The sequence below is a fragment of the Somniosus microcephalus genome, unplaced genomic scaffold (assembly GCF_052327205.1).
Source record: "Somniosus microcephalus isolate GS21.2 unplaced genomic scaffold, FLI_Smic_1.0 scaffold493, whole genome shotgun sequence".
Classification (NCBI taxonomy): Eukaryota; Metazoa; Chordata; class Chondrichthyes; order Squaliformes; family Somniosidae; genus Somniosus; species Somniosus microcephalus.
This window is the reverse complement of record NW_028225680.1, coordinates 78,889-94,223: the sequence shown is the minus strand read 5'-3', so window position 1 is coordinate 94,223 and position 15,335 is coordinate 78,889. Positions and strand designations below refer to the sequence as shown.

Here is a 15,335-nt window from a genome sequence, read left to right as displayed (position 1 = left end):
TGCTCAACGTTTTGCGCGCACACACTGCTCTTAATCAATCAACATCCTTTTTGCTGCTCTCTCTCTCTCTCTCGCTTTCCTTTGACCATTTCTTCGCTGCACATTCTCCTGCTGCTACACAAATGCAAGGGGCTCCAGACACAGGGCCGAAATAAGCAGAAGAAGAAAATAAGATAGCCAAAATACACACACTGGCGGAGGGCCACCAGGACACAGCAGCAGAGAGGAGAGACAAGGTGCATAGAAAACTCGGAGGGACAAACAGCAACAGAACAAAGAAGAATGTAGAAAGAGCAGCAGTTAAATTCAGGAAAAAAGCAAAGCCAACTAGCATGCTGTTGAAATGCATGTGTGTTAATGCGAGGAGCGTTACAAATAAGATTGACGAGTTGCAGGCGCAAGTTGCCACATGGGGTTATGCAATAGTAGCCATAACGGAGACCTGGCTTCAAAATGGGCGGAATTGGAAACTAAACAATCCTGGCTACAATGTAATAACATTTGTCGAAGTCGTGTGGGCAGATGTCACATGATCAGGCAGAATCATAGAAATTTACAGCACAGAAGGAGGCCATTCGGCCCATCTTGTCCGTGCCAGCCGACAAAGAGCAATCCACCCAAATCCCACTTTACAGCACTTGGTCCGTAGCCTTGTAGGTTACGGCAGTTCAAGTGCATATCCAAGTACTTTTTAAACGTGATGAGGGTTTCTGCCTCTACCACCCTTTCAGGCAGTGCATTCCAGACCCCCACCATTCACTGGGTGAAAAAATGTCTCCTCAAATTCCCTGTAAACCTCCTACCAATTACTTGAAATCTATTATTGACCCTTCTGCTAAGGGAAATAGGTCCTTCCTATCCACTCTATCTCGGCCCCTCATAATTTTACACACCTCAATTAGGTCTCGCCTCAGCCTCCTGTGTTCCAAAGAAAACAACCCCAGCCTATCCAATCTTTCCTCATAACTAAAATTCCCCAGCCCAGGCAACATCCTCGGAAATCTCCTCTGCACCTTCTCTAGTGCAATCGCATCCTTCTTGTAATGTGGTGACCAGAACTGCACGCGGCACTCTAGCTGCGGCCTAACTAGTGTTTTATACAGTTGAAGCATAACCTCCCCGCTCTTATATTCTACGCCTCGGCTAATAAAGGCAAGTATCCCGTATGCCTGCTTAACCACTTTATCTACCTGTCCTGCTACCTTCAGGGATCTGTGGACATGCACTCCAAGGTCCCGCTGATCCTCTGCATTTCTCAGTGTCCTACCATTTATTGTGTATTCCAACTGAATTCCATTTGCCACTGTTCTGCCCACTAGACGAGTCCATTGATATCTTCCTGCAGTCTACAGCATTCTGTTTCATTATTAACCACACGGCCAATTTTTGTATCATCTGCAAACTTCTTAATCATACTTCCTACATTCAAATCCAAATCATTGATATATACCAGAAAAAGCAAAGGGCCCAGTACTGAGTCGGTGCAGGCTCGATGGGCCGAAATGGCCTCTATCTGCACTGTGGGGTTTCTGTGATTCTGTGAGCCCTGCGGAACCCCACTGGAAACAGCCTTCCGGTCACAAAAACACCCTTCGACCATTACCCTTTGTTTCCTGCCTCTGAGCCAATTTTGGATCCAACTTGCCACTTTGCCTTGGATCCCATGGGCTTTTACTTTCGTGACCAATCTGGCATGTGGGACCTTATCAAAAGCCTTGCTAAAATCCATATAGACTACATCAAAGGCACTACCCTCATCGACCCTCCTTGTTACCTCCTCGAAAAATTGAATTGCGTTAGTCAGACACGACCTTCCGTTAAGAAATCCATGCTGACTGTCCCTGATTAATCCGTGTCTTTCTAAATGAAGATTTCTCCTGTCCCTCAGAACTTTTTCCAATAATTTTCCCACCACCGAGGTTAGGCTGACTGGCCTGTAATTATGCGGTCTATCCCTCTCTCCCTTTTGAAAGAACGGTAGCACGTTAGCAGTCCTCCAGTGGTCGGGCACCACACCTGTAGCCAGAGAGGATTGTAAAATGATGGTGAGAGCCTGTGCTATTTGGTGTCTTACTTCTCTTAAGAGTGTGGGATAGATTTGATGCGGGCCTGGGTATTTGTCCAGTTTGAAAGATGCTACAGCCCTTAAGACTTGGTGTTTGAGCATGTTTATTTGATGTAATATTTGAATAGAAGGCAATGAAGGGTTGGGCTTGTAGTTTGTTTGTGTGGGAGGCAGAGCAGCAAGAAGAGGTGGAGGGGGGGTGGGGGGTTGCGGGAGGAGTAAAATTTGTAAATGTAAATTGAGTGTTGAATACTTGTATGAATGCGTAGAAGAGAAAAAAATGGGCGACAGCTTTAAGTAAAGAGAAAGCCAGCTAGCATATGCCTACGGCCATACTAGTCTGAATGCGCCCGATCTCGTCTGATCTCGGAAGCTAAGCAGAGTCAGGCCTGGTTAGTACTTGGATGGGAGACTGCCTGGGAATACCAGGTGCAGTAGGCTTTTGCTGCCACCACAGGCTGCTCAACGTTTTGCGCGCACACACTGCTCTTAATCAATCAACATCCTTTTTGCTGCTCTCTCTCTCTCTCTCTCTCTCTCTCTCTCGCTTTCCTTTGACCATTTCTTCGCTGCACATTCTCCTGCTGCTACACAAATGCAAGGGGCTCCAGACACAGGGCCGAAATAAGCAGAAGAAGAAAATAAGATAGCCAAAATACACACACTGGCGGAGGGCCACCAGGACACAGCAGCAGAGAGGAGAGACAAGGTGCATAGAAAACTCGGAGGGACAAACAGCAACAGAACAAAGAAGAATGTAGAAAGAGCAGCAGTTAAATTCAGGAAAAAAGCAAAGCCAACTAGCATGCTGTTGAAATGCATGTGTGTTAATGCGAGGAGCGTTACAAATAAGATTGACGAGTTGCAGGCGCAAGTTGCCACATGGGGTTATGCAATAGTAGCCATAACGGAGACCTGGCTTCAAAATGGGCGGAATTGGAAACTAAACAATCCTGGCTACAATGTAATAACATTTGTAGAAGTCGTGTGGGCAGATGTCACATGATCAGGCAGAATCATAGAAATTTACAGCACAGAAGGAGGCCATTCGGCCCATCTTGTCCGTGCCAGCCGACAAAGAGCAATCCACCCAAATCCCACTTTACAGCACTTGGTCCGTAGCCTTGTAGGTTACAGCAGTTCAAGTGCATATCCAAGTACTTTTTAAACGTGATGAGGGTTTCTGCCTCTACCACCCTTTCAGGCAGTGCATTCCAGACCCCCACCATTCACTGGGTGAAAAAATGTCTCCTCAAATTCCCTGTAAACCTCCTACCAATTACTTGAAATCTATTATTGACCCTTCTGCTAAGGGAAATAGGTCCTTCCTATCCACTCTATCTCGGCCCCTCATAATTTTACACACCTCAATTAGGTCTCGCCTCAGCCTCCTGTGTTCCAAAGAAAACAACCCCAGCCTATCCAATCTTTCCTCATAACTAAAATTCCCCAGCCCAGGCAACATCCTCGGAAATCTCCTCTGCACCTTCTCTAGTGCAATCGCATCCTTCTTGTAATGTGGTGACCAGAACTGCACGCGGCACTCTAGCTGCGGCCTAACTAGTGTTTTATACAGTTGAAGCATAACCTCCCCGCTCTTATATTCTACGCCTCGGCTAATAAAGGCAAGTATCCCGTATGCCTGCTTAACCACTTTATCTACCTGTCCTGCTACCTTCAGGGATCTGTGGACATGCACTCCAAGGTCCCGCTGATCCTCTGCATTTCTCAGTGTCCTACCATTTATTGTGTATTCCAACTGAATTCCATTTGCCACTGTTCTGCCCACTAGACGAGTCCATTGATATCTTCCTGCAGTCTACAGCATTCTGTTTCATTATTAACCACACGGCCAATTTTTGTATCATCTGCAAACTTCTTAATCATACTTCCTACATTCAAATCCAAATCATTGATATATACCAGAAAAAGCAAAGGGCCCAGTACTGAGTCGCTGCAGGCTCGATGGGCCGAAATGGCCTCTATCTGCACTGTGGGGTTTCTGTGATTCTGTGAGCCCTGCGGAACCCCACTGGAAACAGCCTTCCGGTCACAAAAACACCCTTCGACCATTACCCTTTGTTTCCTGCCTCTGAGCCAATTTTGGATCCAACTTGCCACTTTGCCTTGGATCCCATGGGCTTTTACTTTCGTGACCAATCTGGCATGCGGGACCTTATCAAAAGCCTTGCTAAAATCCATATAGACTACATCAAAGGCACTACCCTCATCGACCCTCCTTGTTACCTCCTCGAAAAATTGAATTGCGTTAGTCAGACACGACCTTCCGTTAAGAAATCCATGCTGACTGTCCCTGATTAATCCGTGTCTTTCTAAATGAAGATTTCTCCTGTCCCTCAGAACTTTTTCCAATAATTTTCCCACCACCGAGGTTAGGCTGACTGGCCTGTAATTATGCGGTCTATCCCTCTCTCCCTTTTGAAAGAACGGTAGCACGTTAGCAGTCCTCCAGTGGTCGGGCACCACACCTGTAGCCAGAGAGGATTGTAAAATGATGGTGAGAGCCTGTGCTATTTGGTGTCTTACTTCTCTTAAGAGTGTGGGATAGATTTGATGCGGGCCTGGGTATTTGTCCAGTTTGAAAGATGCTACAGCCCTTAAGACTTGGTGTTTGAGCATGTTTATTTGATGTAATATTTGAATAGAAGGCAATGAAGGGTTGGGCTTGTAGTTTGTTTGTGTGGGAGGCAGAGCAGCAAGAAGAGGTGGAGGGGGGGTGGGGGGTTGCGGGAGGAGTAAAATTTGTAAATGTAAATTGAGTGTTGAATACTTGTATGAATGCGTAGAAGAGAAAAAAATGGGCGACAGCTTTAAGTAAAGAGAAAGCCAGCTAGCATATGCCTACGGCCATACTAGTCTGAATGCGCCCGATCTCGTCTGATCTCGGAAGCTAAGCAGAGTCAGGCCTGGTTAGTACTTGGATGGGAGACTGCCTGGGAATACCAGGTGCAGTAGGCTTTTGCTGCCGCCACAGGCTGCTCGACGTTTTGCACACACACGCGCACACACTGCTCTTAATCAATCAACATCCTTTTTGCTGCTCTCTCTCTCTCTCTCTCTCTCTCTCGCTTTCCTTTGACCATTTCTTCGCTGCACATTCTCCTGCTGCTACACAAATGCAAGGGGCTCCAGACACAGGGCCGAAATAAGCAGAAGAAGAAAATAAGATAGCCAAAATACACACACTGGCGGAGGGCCACCAGGACACAGCAGCAGAGAGGAGAGACAAGGTGCATAGAAAACTCGGAGGGACAAACAGCAACAGAACAAAGAAGAATGTAGAAAGAGCAGCAGTTAAATTCAGGAAAAAAGCAAAGCCAACTAGCATGCTGTTGAAATGCATGTGTGTTAATGCGAGGAGCGTTACAAATAAGATTGACGAGTTGCAGGCGCAAGTTGCCACATGGGGTTATGCAATAGTAGCCATAACGGAGACCTGGCTTCAAAATGGGCGGAATTGGAAACTAAACAATCCTGGCTACAATGTAATAACATTTGTAGAAGTCGTGTGGGCAGATGTCACATGATCAGGCAGAATCATAGAAATTTACAGCACAGAAGGAGGCCATTCGGCCCATCTTGTCCGTGCCAGCCGACAAAGAGCAATCCACCCAAATCCCACTTTACAGCACTTGGTCCGTAGCCTTGTAGGTTACGGCAGTTCAAGTGCATATCCAAGTACTTTTTAAACGTGATGAGGGTTTCTGCCTCTACCACCCTTTCAGGCAGTGCATTCCAGACCCCCACCATTCACTGGGTGAAAAAATGTCTCCTCAAATTCCCTGTAAACCTCCTACCAATTACTTGAAATCTATTATTGACCCTTCTGCTAAGGGAAATAGGTCCTTCCTATCCACTCTATCTCGGCCCCTCATAATTTTACACACCTCAATTAGGTCTCGCCTCAGCCTCCTGTGTTCCAAAGAAAACAACCCCAGCCTATCCAATCTTTCCTCATAACTAAAATTCCCCAGCCCAGGCAACATCCTCGGAAATCTCCTCTGCACCTTCTCTAGTGCAATCGCATCCTTCTTGTAATGTGGTGACCAGAACTGCACGCGGCACTCTAGCTGCGGCCTAACTAGTGTTTTATACAGTTGAAGCATAACCTCCCCGCTCTTATATTCTACGCCTCGGCTAATAAAGGCAAGTATCCCGTATGCCTGCTTAACCACTTTATCTACCTGTCCTGCTACCTTCAGGGATCTGTGGACATGCACTCCAAGGTCCCGCTGATCCTCTGCATTTCTCAGTGTCCTACCATTTATTGTGTATTCCAACTGAATTCCATTTGCCACTGTTCTGCCCACTAGACGAGTCCATTGATATCTTCCTGCAGTCTACAGCATTCTGTTTCATTATTAACCACACGGCCAATTTTTGTATCATCTGCAAACTTCTTAATCATACTTCCTACATTCAAATCCAAATCATTGATATATACCAGAAAAAGCAAAGGGCCCAGTACTGAGTCGCTGCAGGCTCGATGGGCCGAAATGGCCTCTATCTGCACTGTGGGGTTTCTGTGATTCTGTGAGCCCTGCGGAACCCCACTGGAAACAGCCTTCCGGTCACAAAAACACCCTTCGACCATTACCCTTTGTTTCCTGCCTCTGAGCCAATTTTGGATCCAACTTGCCACTTTGCCTTGGATCCCATGGGCTTTTACTTTCGTGACCAATCTGGCATGCGGGACCTTATCAAAAGCCTTGCTAAAATCCATATAGACTACATCAAAGGCACTACCCTCATCGACCCTCCTTGTTACCTCCTCGAAAAATTGAATTGCGTTAGTCAGACACGACCTTCCGTTAAGAAATCCATGCTGACTGTCCCTGATTAATCCGTGTCTTTCTAAATGAAGATTTCTCCTGTCCCTCAGAACTTTTTCCAATAATTTTCCCACCACCGAGGTTAGGCTGACTGGCCTGTAATTATGCGGTCTATCCCTCTCTCCCTTTTGAAAGAACGGTAGCACGTTAGCAGTCCTCCAGTGGTCGGGCACCACACCTGTAGCCAGAGAGGATTGTAAAATGATGGTGAGAGCCTGTGCTATTTGGTGTCTTACTTCTCTTAAGAGTGTGGGATAGATTTGATGCCGGCCTGGGTATTTGTCCAGTTTGAAAGATGCTACAGCCCTTAAGACTTGGTGTTTGAGCATGTTTATTTGATGTAATATTTGAATAGAAGGCAATGAAGGGTTGGGCTTGTAGTTTGTTTGTGTGGGAGGCAGAGCAGCAAGAAGAGGTGGAGGGGGGGTGGGGGGTTGCGGGAGGAGTAAAATTTGTAAATGTAAATTGAGTGTTGAATACTTGTATGAATGCGTAGAAGAGAAAAAAATGGGCGACAGCTTTAAGTAAAGAGAAAGCCAGCTAGCATATGCCTACGGCCATACTAGTCTGAATGCGCCCGATCTCGTCTGATCTCGGAAGCTAAGCAGAGTCAGGCCTGGTTAGTACTTGGATGGGAGACTGCCTGGGAATACCAGGTGCAGTAGGCTTTTGCTGCCGCCACAGGCTGCTCGACGTTTTGCACACACACGCGCACACACTGCTCTTAATCAATCAACATCCTTTTTGCTGCTCTCTCTCTCTCTCTCTCTCTCTCTCGCTTTCCTTTGACCATTTCTTCGCTGCACATTCTCCTGCTGCTACACAAATGCAAGGGGCTCCAGACACAGGGCCGAAATAAGCAGAAGAAGAAAATAAGATAGCCAAAATACACACACTGGCGGAGGGCCACCAGGACACAGCAGCAGAGAGGAGAGACAAGGTGCATAGAAAACTCGGAGGGACAAACAGCAACAGAACAAAGAAGAATGTAGAAAGAGCAGCAGTTAAATTCAGGAAAAAAGCAAAGCCAACTAGCATGCTGTTGAAATGCATGTGTGTTAATGCGAGGAGCGTTACAAATAAGATTGACGAGTTGCAGGCGCAAGTTGCCACATGGGGTTATGCAATAGTAGCCATAACGGAGACCTGGCTTCAAAATGGGCGGAATTGGAAACTAAACAATCCTGGCTACAATGTAATAACATTTGTAGAAGTCGTGTGGGCAGATGTCACATGATCAGGCAGAATCATAGAAATTTACAGCACAGAAGGAGGCCATTCGGCCCATCTTGTCCGTGCCAGCCGACAAAGAGCAATCCACCCAAATCCCACTTTACAGCACTTGGTCCGTAGCCTTGTAGGTTACGGCAGTTCAAGTGCATATCCAAGTACTTTTTAAACGTGATGAGGGTTTCTGCCTCTACCACCCTTTCAGGCAGTGCATTCCAGACCCCCACCATTCACTGGGTGAAAAAATGTCTCCTCAAATTCCCTGTAAACCTCCTACCAATTACTTGAAATCTATTATTGACCCTTCTGCTAAGGGAAATAGGTCCTTCCTATCCACTCTATCTCGGCCCCTCATAATTTTACACACCTCAATTAGGTCTCGCCTCAGCCTCCTGTGTTCCAAAGAAAACAACCCCAGCCTATCCAATCTTTCCTCATAACTAAAATTCCCCAGCCCAGGCAACATCCTCGGAAATCTCCTCTGCACCTTCTCTAGTGCAATCGCATCCTTCTTGTAATGTGGTGACCAGAACTGCACGCGGCACTCTAGCTGCGGCCTAACTAGTGTTTTATACAGTTGAAGCATAACCTCCCCGCTCTTATATTCTACGCCTCGGCTAATAAAGGCAAGTATCCCGTATGCCTGCTTAACCACTTTATCTACCTGTCCTGCTACCTTCAGGGATCTGTGGACATGCACTCCAAGGTCCCGCTGATCCTCTGCATTTCTCAGTGTCCTACCATTTATTGTGTATTCCAACTGAATTCCATTTGCCACTGTTCTGCCCACTAGACGAGTCCATTGATATCTTCCTGCAGTCTACAGCATTCTGTTTCATTATTAACCACACGGCCAATTTTTGTATCATCTGCAAACTTCTTAATCATACTTCCTACATTCAAATCCAAATCATTGATATATACCAGAAAAAGCAAAGGGCCCAGTACTGAGTCGCTGCAGGCTCGATGGGCCGAAATGGCCTCTATCTGCACTGTGGGGTTTCTGTGATTCTGTGAGCCCTGCGGAACCCCACTGGAAACAGCCTTCCGGTCACAAAAACACCCTTCGACCATTACCCTTTGTTTCCTGCCTCTGAGCCAATTTTGGATCCAACTTGCCACTTTGCCTTGGATCCCATGGGCTTTTACTTTCGTGACCAATCTGGCATGCGGGACCTTATCAAAAGCCTTGCTAAAATCCATATAGACTACATCAAAGGCACTACCCTCATCGACCCTCCTTGTTACCTCCTCGAAAAATTGAATTGCGTTAGTCAGACACGACCTTCCGTTAAGAAATCCATGCTGACTGTCCCTGATTAATCCGTGTCTTTCTAAATGAAGATTTCTCCTGTCCCTCAGAACTTTTTCCAATAATTTTCCCACCACCGAGGTTAGGCTGACTGTCCTGTAATTATGCGGTCTATCCCTCTCTCCCTTTTGAAAGAACGGTAGCACGTTAGCAGTCCTCCAGTGGTCGGGCACCACACCTGTAGCCAGAGAGGATTGTAAAATGATGGTGAGAGCCTGTGCTATTTGGTGTCTTACTTCTCTTAAGAGTGTGGGATAGATTTGATGCGGGCCTGGGTATTTGTCCAGTTTGAAAGATGCTACAGCCCTTAAGACTTGGTGTTTGAGCATGTTTATTTGATGTAATATTTGAATAGAAGGCAATGAAGGGTTGGGCTTGTAGTTTGTTTGTGTGGGAGGCAGAGCAGCAAGAAGAGGTGGAGGGGGGGTGGGGGGGTTGCGGGAGGAGTAAAACTTGTAAATGTAAATTGAGTGTTGAATACTTGTATGAATGTGTCGAAGAAGAGAAAAAAATGGGCGACAGCTTTAAGTAAAGAGAAAGCCAGCTAGCATATGCCTACGGCCATACTAGTCTGAATACGCCCGATCTCGTCTGATCTCGGAAGCTAAGCAGAGTCAGGCCTGGTTAGTACTTGGATGGGAGACCGCCTGGGAACACCAGGTGCAGTAGGCTTTTGCTGCCGCCACAGGCTGCTCAACGTTTTGCACACACACGCGCACACACTGCTCTTAATCAATCAACATCCTTTTTGCTGCTCTCTCTCTCTCTCTCTCTCGCTTTCCTTTGACCATTTCTTCGCTGCACATTCTCCTGCTGCTACACAAATGCAAGGGGCTCCAGACACAGGGCCGAAATAAGCAGAAGAAGAAAATAAGATAGCCAAAATACACACACTGGCGGAGGGCCACCAGGACACAGCAGCAGAGAGGAGAGACAAGGTGCATAGAAAACTCGGAGGGACAAACAGCAACAGAACAAAGAATAATGTAGAAAGAGCAGCAGTTAAATTCAGGAAAAAAGCAAAGCCAACTAGCATGCTGTTGAAATGCATGTGTGTTAATGCGAGGAGTGTTACAAATAAGATTGACGAGTTGCAGGCGCAAGTTGCCACATGGGGTTATGCAATAGTAGCTATAACGGAGACCTGGCTTCAAAATGGGCGGAATTGGAAACTAAACAATCCTGGCTACAATGTAATAACATTTGTAGAAGTCGTGTGGGCAGATGTCACATGATCAGGCAGAATCATAGAAATTTACAGCACAGAAGGAGGCCATTCGGCCCATCTTGTCCGTGCCAGCCGACAAAGAGCAATCCACCCAAATCCCACTTTACAGCACTTGGTCCGTAGCCTTGTAGGTTACGGCAGTTCAAGTGCATATCCAAGTACTTTTTAAACGTGATGAGGGTTTCTGCCTCTACCACCCTTTCAGGCAGTGCATTCCAGACCCCCACCATTCACTGGGTGAAAAAATGTCTCCTCAAATTCCCTGTAAACCTCCTACCAATTACTTGAAATCTATTATTGACCCTTCTGCTAAGGGAAATAGGTCCTTCCTATCCACTCTATCTCGGCCCCTCATAATTTTACACACCTCAATTAGGTCTCGCCTCAGCCTCCTGTGTTCCAAAGAAAACAACCCCAGCCTATCCAATCTTTCCTCATAACTAAAATTCCCCAGCCCAGGCAACATCCTCGGAAATCTCCTCTGCACCTTCTCTAGTGCAATCGCATCCTTCTTGTAATGTGGTGACCAGAACTGCACGCGGCACTCTAGCTGCGGCCTAACTAGTGTTTTATACAGTTGAAGCATAACCTCCCCGCTCTTATATTCTACGCCTCGGCTAATAAAGGCAAGTATCCCGTATGCCTGCTTAACCACTTTATCTACCTGTCCTGCTACCTTCAGGGATCTGTGGACATGCACTCCAAGGTCCCGCTGATCCTCAGCATTTCTCAGTGTCCTACCATTTATTGTGTATTCCAACTGAATTCCATTTGCCACTGTTCTGCCCACTAGACGAGTCCATTGATATCTTCCTGCAGTCTACAGCATTCTGTTTCATTATTAACCACACGGCCAATTTTTGTATCATCTGCAAACTTCTTAATCATACTTCCTACATTCAAATCCAAATCATTGATATATACCAGAAAAAGCAAAGGGCCCAGTACTGAGTCGGTGCAGGCTCGATGGGCCGAAATGGCCTCTATCTGCACTGTGGGGTTTCTGTGATTCTGTGAGCCCTGCGGAACCCCACTGGAAACAGCCTTCCGGTCACAAAAACACCCTTCGACCATTACCCTTTGTTTCCTGCCTCTGAGCCAATTTTGGATCCAACTTGCCACTTTGCCTTGGATCCCATGGGCTTTTACTTTCGTGACCAATCTGGCATGTGGGACCTTATCAAAAGCCTTGCTAAAATCCATATAGACTACATCAAAGGCACTACCCTCATCGACCCTCCTTGTTACCTCCTCGAAAAATTGAATTGCGTTAGTCAGACACGACCTTCCGTTAAGAAATCCATGCTGACTGTCCCTGATTAATCCGTGTCTTTCTAAATGAAGATTTCTCCTGTCCCTCAGAACTTTTTCCAATAATTTTCCCACCACCGAGGTTAGGCTGACTGGCCTGTAATTATGCGGTCTATCCCTCTCTCCCTTTTGAAAGAACGGTAGCACGTTAGCAGTCCTCCAGTGGTCGGGCACCACACCTGTAGCCAGAGAGGATTGTAAAATGATGGTGAGAGCCTGTGCTATTTGGTGTCTTACTTCTCTTAAGAGTGTGGGATAGATTTGATGCGGGCCTGGGTATTTGTCCAGTTTGAAAGATGCTACAGCCCTTAAGACTTGGTGTTTGAGCATGTTTATTTGATATAATATTTGAATAGAAGGCAATGAAGGGTTGGGCTTGTAGTTTGTTTGTGTGGGAGGCAGAGCAGCAAGAAGAGGTGGAGGGGGGGTGGGGGGGTTGCGGGAGGAGTAAAACTTGTAAATGTAAATTGAGTGTTGAATACTTGTATGAATGTGTCGAAGAAGAGAAAAAAATGGGCGACAGCTTTAAGTAAAGAGAAAGCCAGCTAGCATATGCCTACGGCCATACTAGTCTGAATACGCCCGATCTCGTCTGATCTCGGAAGCTAAGCAGAGTCAGGCCTCGTTAGTATCTTGGATGGGAGACCGCCTGGGAACACCAGGTGCAGTAGGCTTTTGCTGCCGCCACAGGCTGCTCAACGTTTTGCACACACACGCGCACACACTGCTCTTAATCAATCAACATCCTTTTTGCTGCTCTCTCTCTCTCTCTCTCTCTCGCTTTCCTTTGACCATTTCTTCGCTGCACATTCTCCTGCTGCTACACAAATGCAAGGGGCTCCAGACACAGGGCCGAAATAAGCAGAAGAAGAAAATAAGATAGCCAAAATACACACACTGGCGGAGGGCCACCAGGACACAGCAGCAGAGAGGAGAGACAAGGTGCATAGAAAACTCGGAGGGACAAACAGCAACAGAACAAAGAATAATGTAGAAAGAGCAGCACTTAAATTCAGGAAAAAAGCAAAGCCAACTAGCATGCTGTTGAAATGCATGTGTGTTAATGCGAGGAGTGTTACAAATAAGATTGACGAGTTGCAGGCGCAAGTTGCCACATGGGGTTATGCAATAGTAGCCATAACGGAGACCTGGCTTCAAAATGGGCGGAATTGGAAACTAAACAATCCTGGCTACAATGTAATAACATTTGTAGAAGTCGTGTGGGCAGATGTCACATGATCAGGCAGAATCATAGAAATTTACAGCACAGAAGGAGGCCATTCGGCCCATCTTGTCCGTGCCAGCCGACAAAGAGCAATCCACCCAAATCCCACTTTACAGCACTTGGTCCGTAGCCTTGTAGGTTACGGCAGTTCAAGTGCATATCCAAGTACTTTTTAAACGTGATGAGGGTTTCTGCCTCTACCACCCTTTCAGGCAGTGCATTCCAGACCCCCACCATTCACTGGGTGAAAAAATGTCTCCTCAAATTCCCTGTAAACCTCCTACCAATTACTTGAAATCTATTATTGACCCTTCTGCTAAGGGAAATAGGTCCTTCCTATCCACTCTATCTCGGCCCCTCATAATTTTACACACCTCAATTAGGTCTCGCCTCAGCCTCCTGTGTTCCAAAGAAAACAACCCCAGCCTATCCAATCTTTCCTCATAACTAAAATTCCCCAGCCCAGGCAACATCCTCGGAAATCTCCTCTGCACCTTCTCTAGTGCAATCGCATCCTTCTTGTAATGTGGTGACCAGAACTGCACGCGGCACTCTAGCTGCGGCCTAACTAGTGTTTTATACAGTTGAAGCATAACCTCCCCGCTCTTATATTCTACGCCTCGGCTAATAAAGGCAAGTATCCCGTATGCCTGCTTAACCACTTTATCTACCTGTCCTGCTACCTTCAGGGATCTGTGGACATGCACTCCAAGGTCCCGCTGATCCTCTGCATTTCTCAGTGTCCTACCATTTATTGTGTATTCCAACTGAATTCCATTTGCCACTGTTCTGCCCACTAGATGAGTCCATTGATATCTTCCTGCAGTCTACAGCATTCTGTTTCATTATTAACCACACGGCCAATTTTTGTATCATCTGCAAACTTCTTAATCATACTTCCTACATTCAAATCCAAATCATTGATATATACCAGAAAAAGCAAAGGGCCCAGTACTGAGTCGGTGCAGGCTCGATGGGCCGAAATGGCCTCTATCTGCACTGTGGGGTTTCTGTGATTCTGTGAGCCCTGCGGAACCCCACTGGAAACAGCCTTCCGGTCACAAAAACACCCTTCGACCATTACCCTTTGTTTCCTGCCTCTGAGCCAATTTTGGATCCAACTTGCCACTTTGCCTTGGATCCCATGGGCTTTTACTTTCGTGACCAATCTGGCATGCGGGACCTTATCAAAAGCCTTGCTAAAATCCATATAGACTACATGAAAGGCACTACCCTCACCGACCCTCCTTGTTACCTCCTCGAAAAATTGAATTGCGTTAGTCAGACACGACCTTCCGTTAAGAAATCCATGCTGACTGTCCCTGATTAATCCGTGTCTTTCTAAATGAAGATTTCTCCTGTCCCTCAGAACTTTTTCCAATAATTTTCCCACCACCGAGGTTAGGCTGACTGGCCTGTAATTATGCGGTCTATCCCTCTCTCCCTTTTGAAAGAACGGTAGCACGTTAGCAGTCCTCCAGTGGTCGGGCACCACACCTGTAGCCAGAGAGGATTGTAAAATGATGGTGAGAGCCTGTGCTATTTGGTGTCTTACTTCTCTTAAGAGTGTGGGATAGATTTGATGCGGGCCTGGGTATTTGTCCAGTTTGAAAGATGCTACAGCCCTTAAGACTTGGTGTTTGAGCATGTTTATTTGATGTAATATTTGAATAGAAGGCAATGAAGGGTTGGGCTTGTAGTTTGTTTGTGTGGGAGGCAGAGCAGCAAGAAGAGGTGGAGGGGGGGTGGGGGGGTTGCGGGAGGAGTAAAACTTGTAAATGTAAATTGAGTGTTGAATACTTGTATGAATGTGTAGAAGAGAAAAAAATGGGCGACAGCTTTAAGTAAAGAGAAAGCCAGCCAGCATATGCCTACGGCCATACTAGTCTGAATACGCCCGATCTCGTCTGATCTCGGAAGCTCAGCAGAGTCAGGCCTGGTTAGTACTTGGATGGGAGACCGCCTGGGAACACCAGGTGCAGTAGGCTTTTGCTGCCGCCACAGGCTGCTCAACGTTTTGCACACACACGCGCACACACTGCTCTTAATCAATCAACATCCTTTTTGCTGCTCTCTCTCTCTCTCTCTCTCTCTCTCTCTCTCTCGCTTTC

The 15,335-nt window shown here is 46.5% G+C and overlaps 4 non-coding genes and 2 pseudogenes across 4 annotated transcripts; all 6 read left to right on the top strand.

Moving 5' to 3' along the window:
• The first annotated feature begins 2,387 nt into the window (after positions 1-2,387).
• On the top strand, positions 2,388-2,506 carry LOC147081677 (5S ribosomal RNA). The gene has a single exon (XR_015076506.1). It is a non-coding gene; the product is annotated as a 5S ribosomal RNA (ribosomal RNA).
• A 2,419-nt stretch (positions 2,507-4,925) lies between these two features.
• On the top strand, positions 4,926-5,044 carry LOC147081676 (5S ribosomal RNA). Its single transcript, XR_015076505.1, has one exon. It is a non-coding gene; the product is annotated as a 5S ribosomal RNA (ribosomal RNA).
• A 2,423-nt stretch (positions 5,045-7,467) lies between these two features.
• On the top strand, positions 7,468-7,586 carry LOC147081675 (5S ribosomal RNA). Its single transcript, XR_015076504.1, has one exon. It is a non-coding gene; the product is annotated as a 5S ribosomal RNA (ribosomal RNA).
• A 2,427-nt stretch (positions 7,587-10,013) lies between these two features.
• On the top strand, positions 10,014-10,132 carry LOC147081674 (5S ribosomal RNA). Its single transcript, XR_015076489.1, has one exon. It is a non-coding gene; the product is annotated as a 5S ribosomal RNA (ribosomal RNA).
• Positions 10,133-12,553: 2,421 nt separating this feature from the next.
• Positions 12,554-12,673, top strand: LOC147081673 (5S ribosomal RNA; annotated as a pseudogene).
• Positions 12,674-15,093: 2,420 nt separating this feature from the next.
• LOC147081672 (5S ribosomal RNA) lies at positions 15,094-15,212 on the top strand (annotated as a pseudogene).
• Positions 15,213-15,335: the final 123 nt, after the last annotated feature.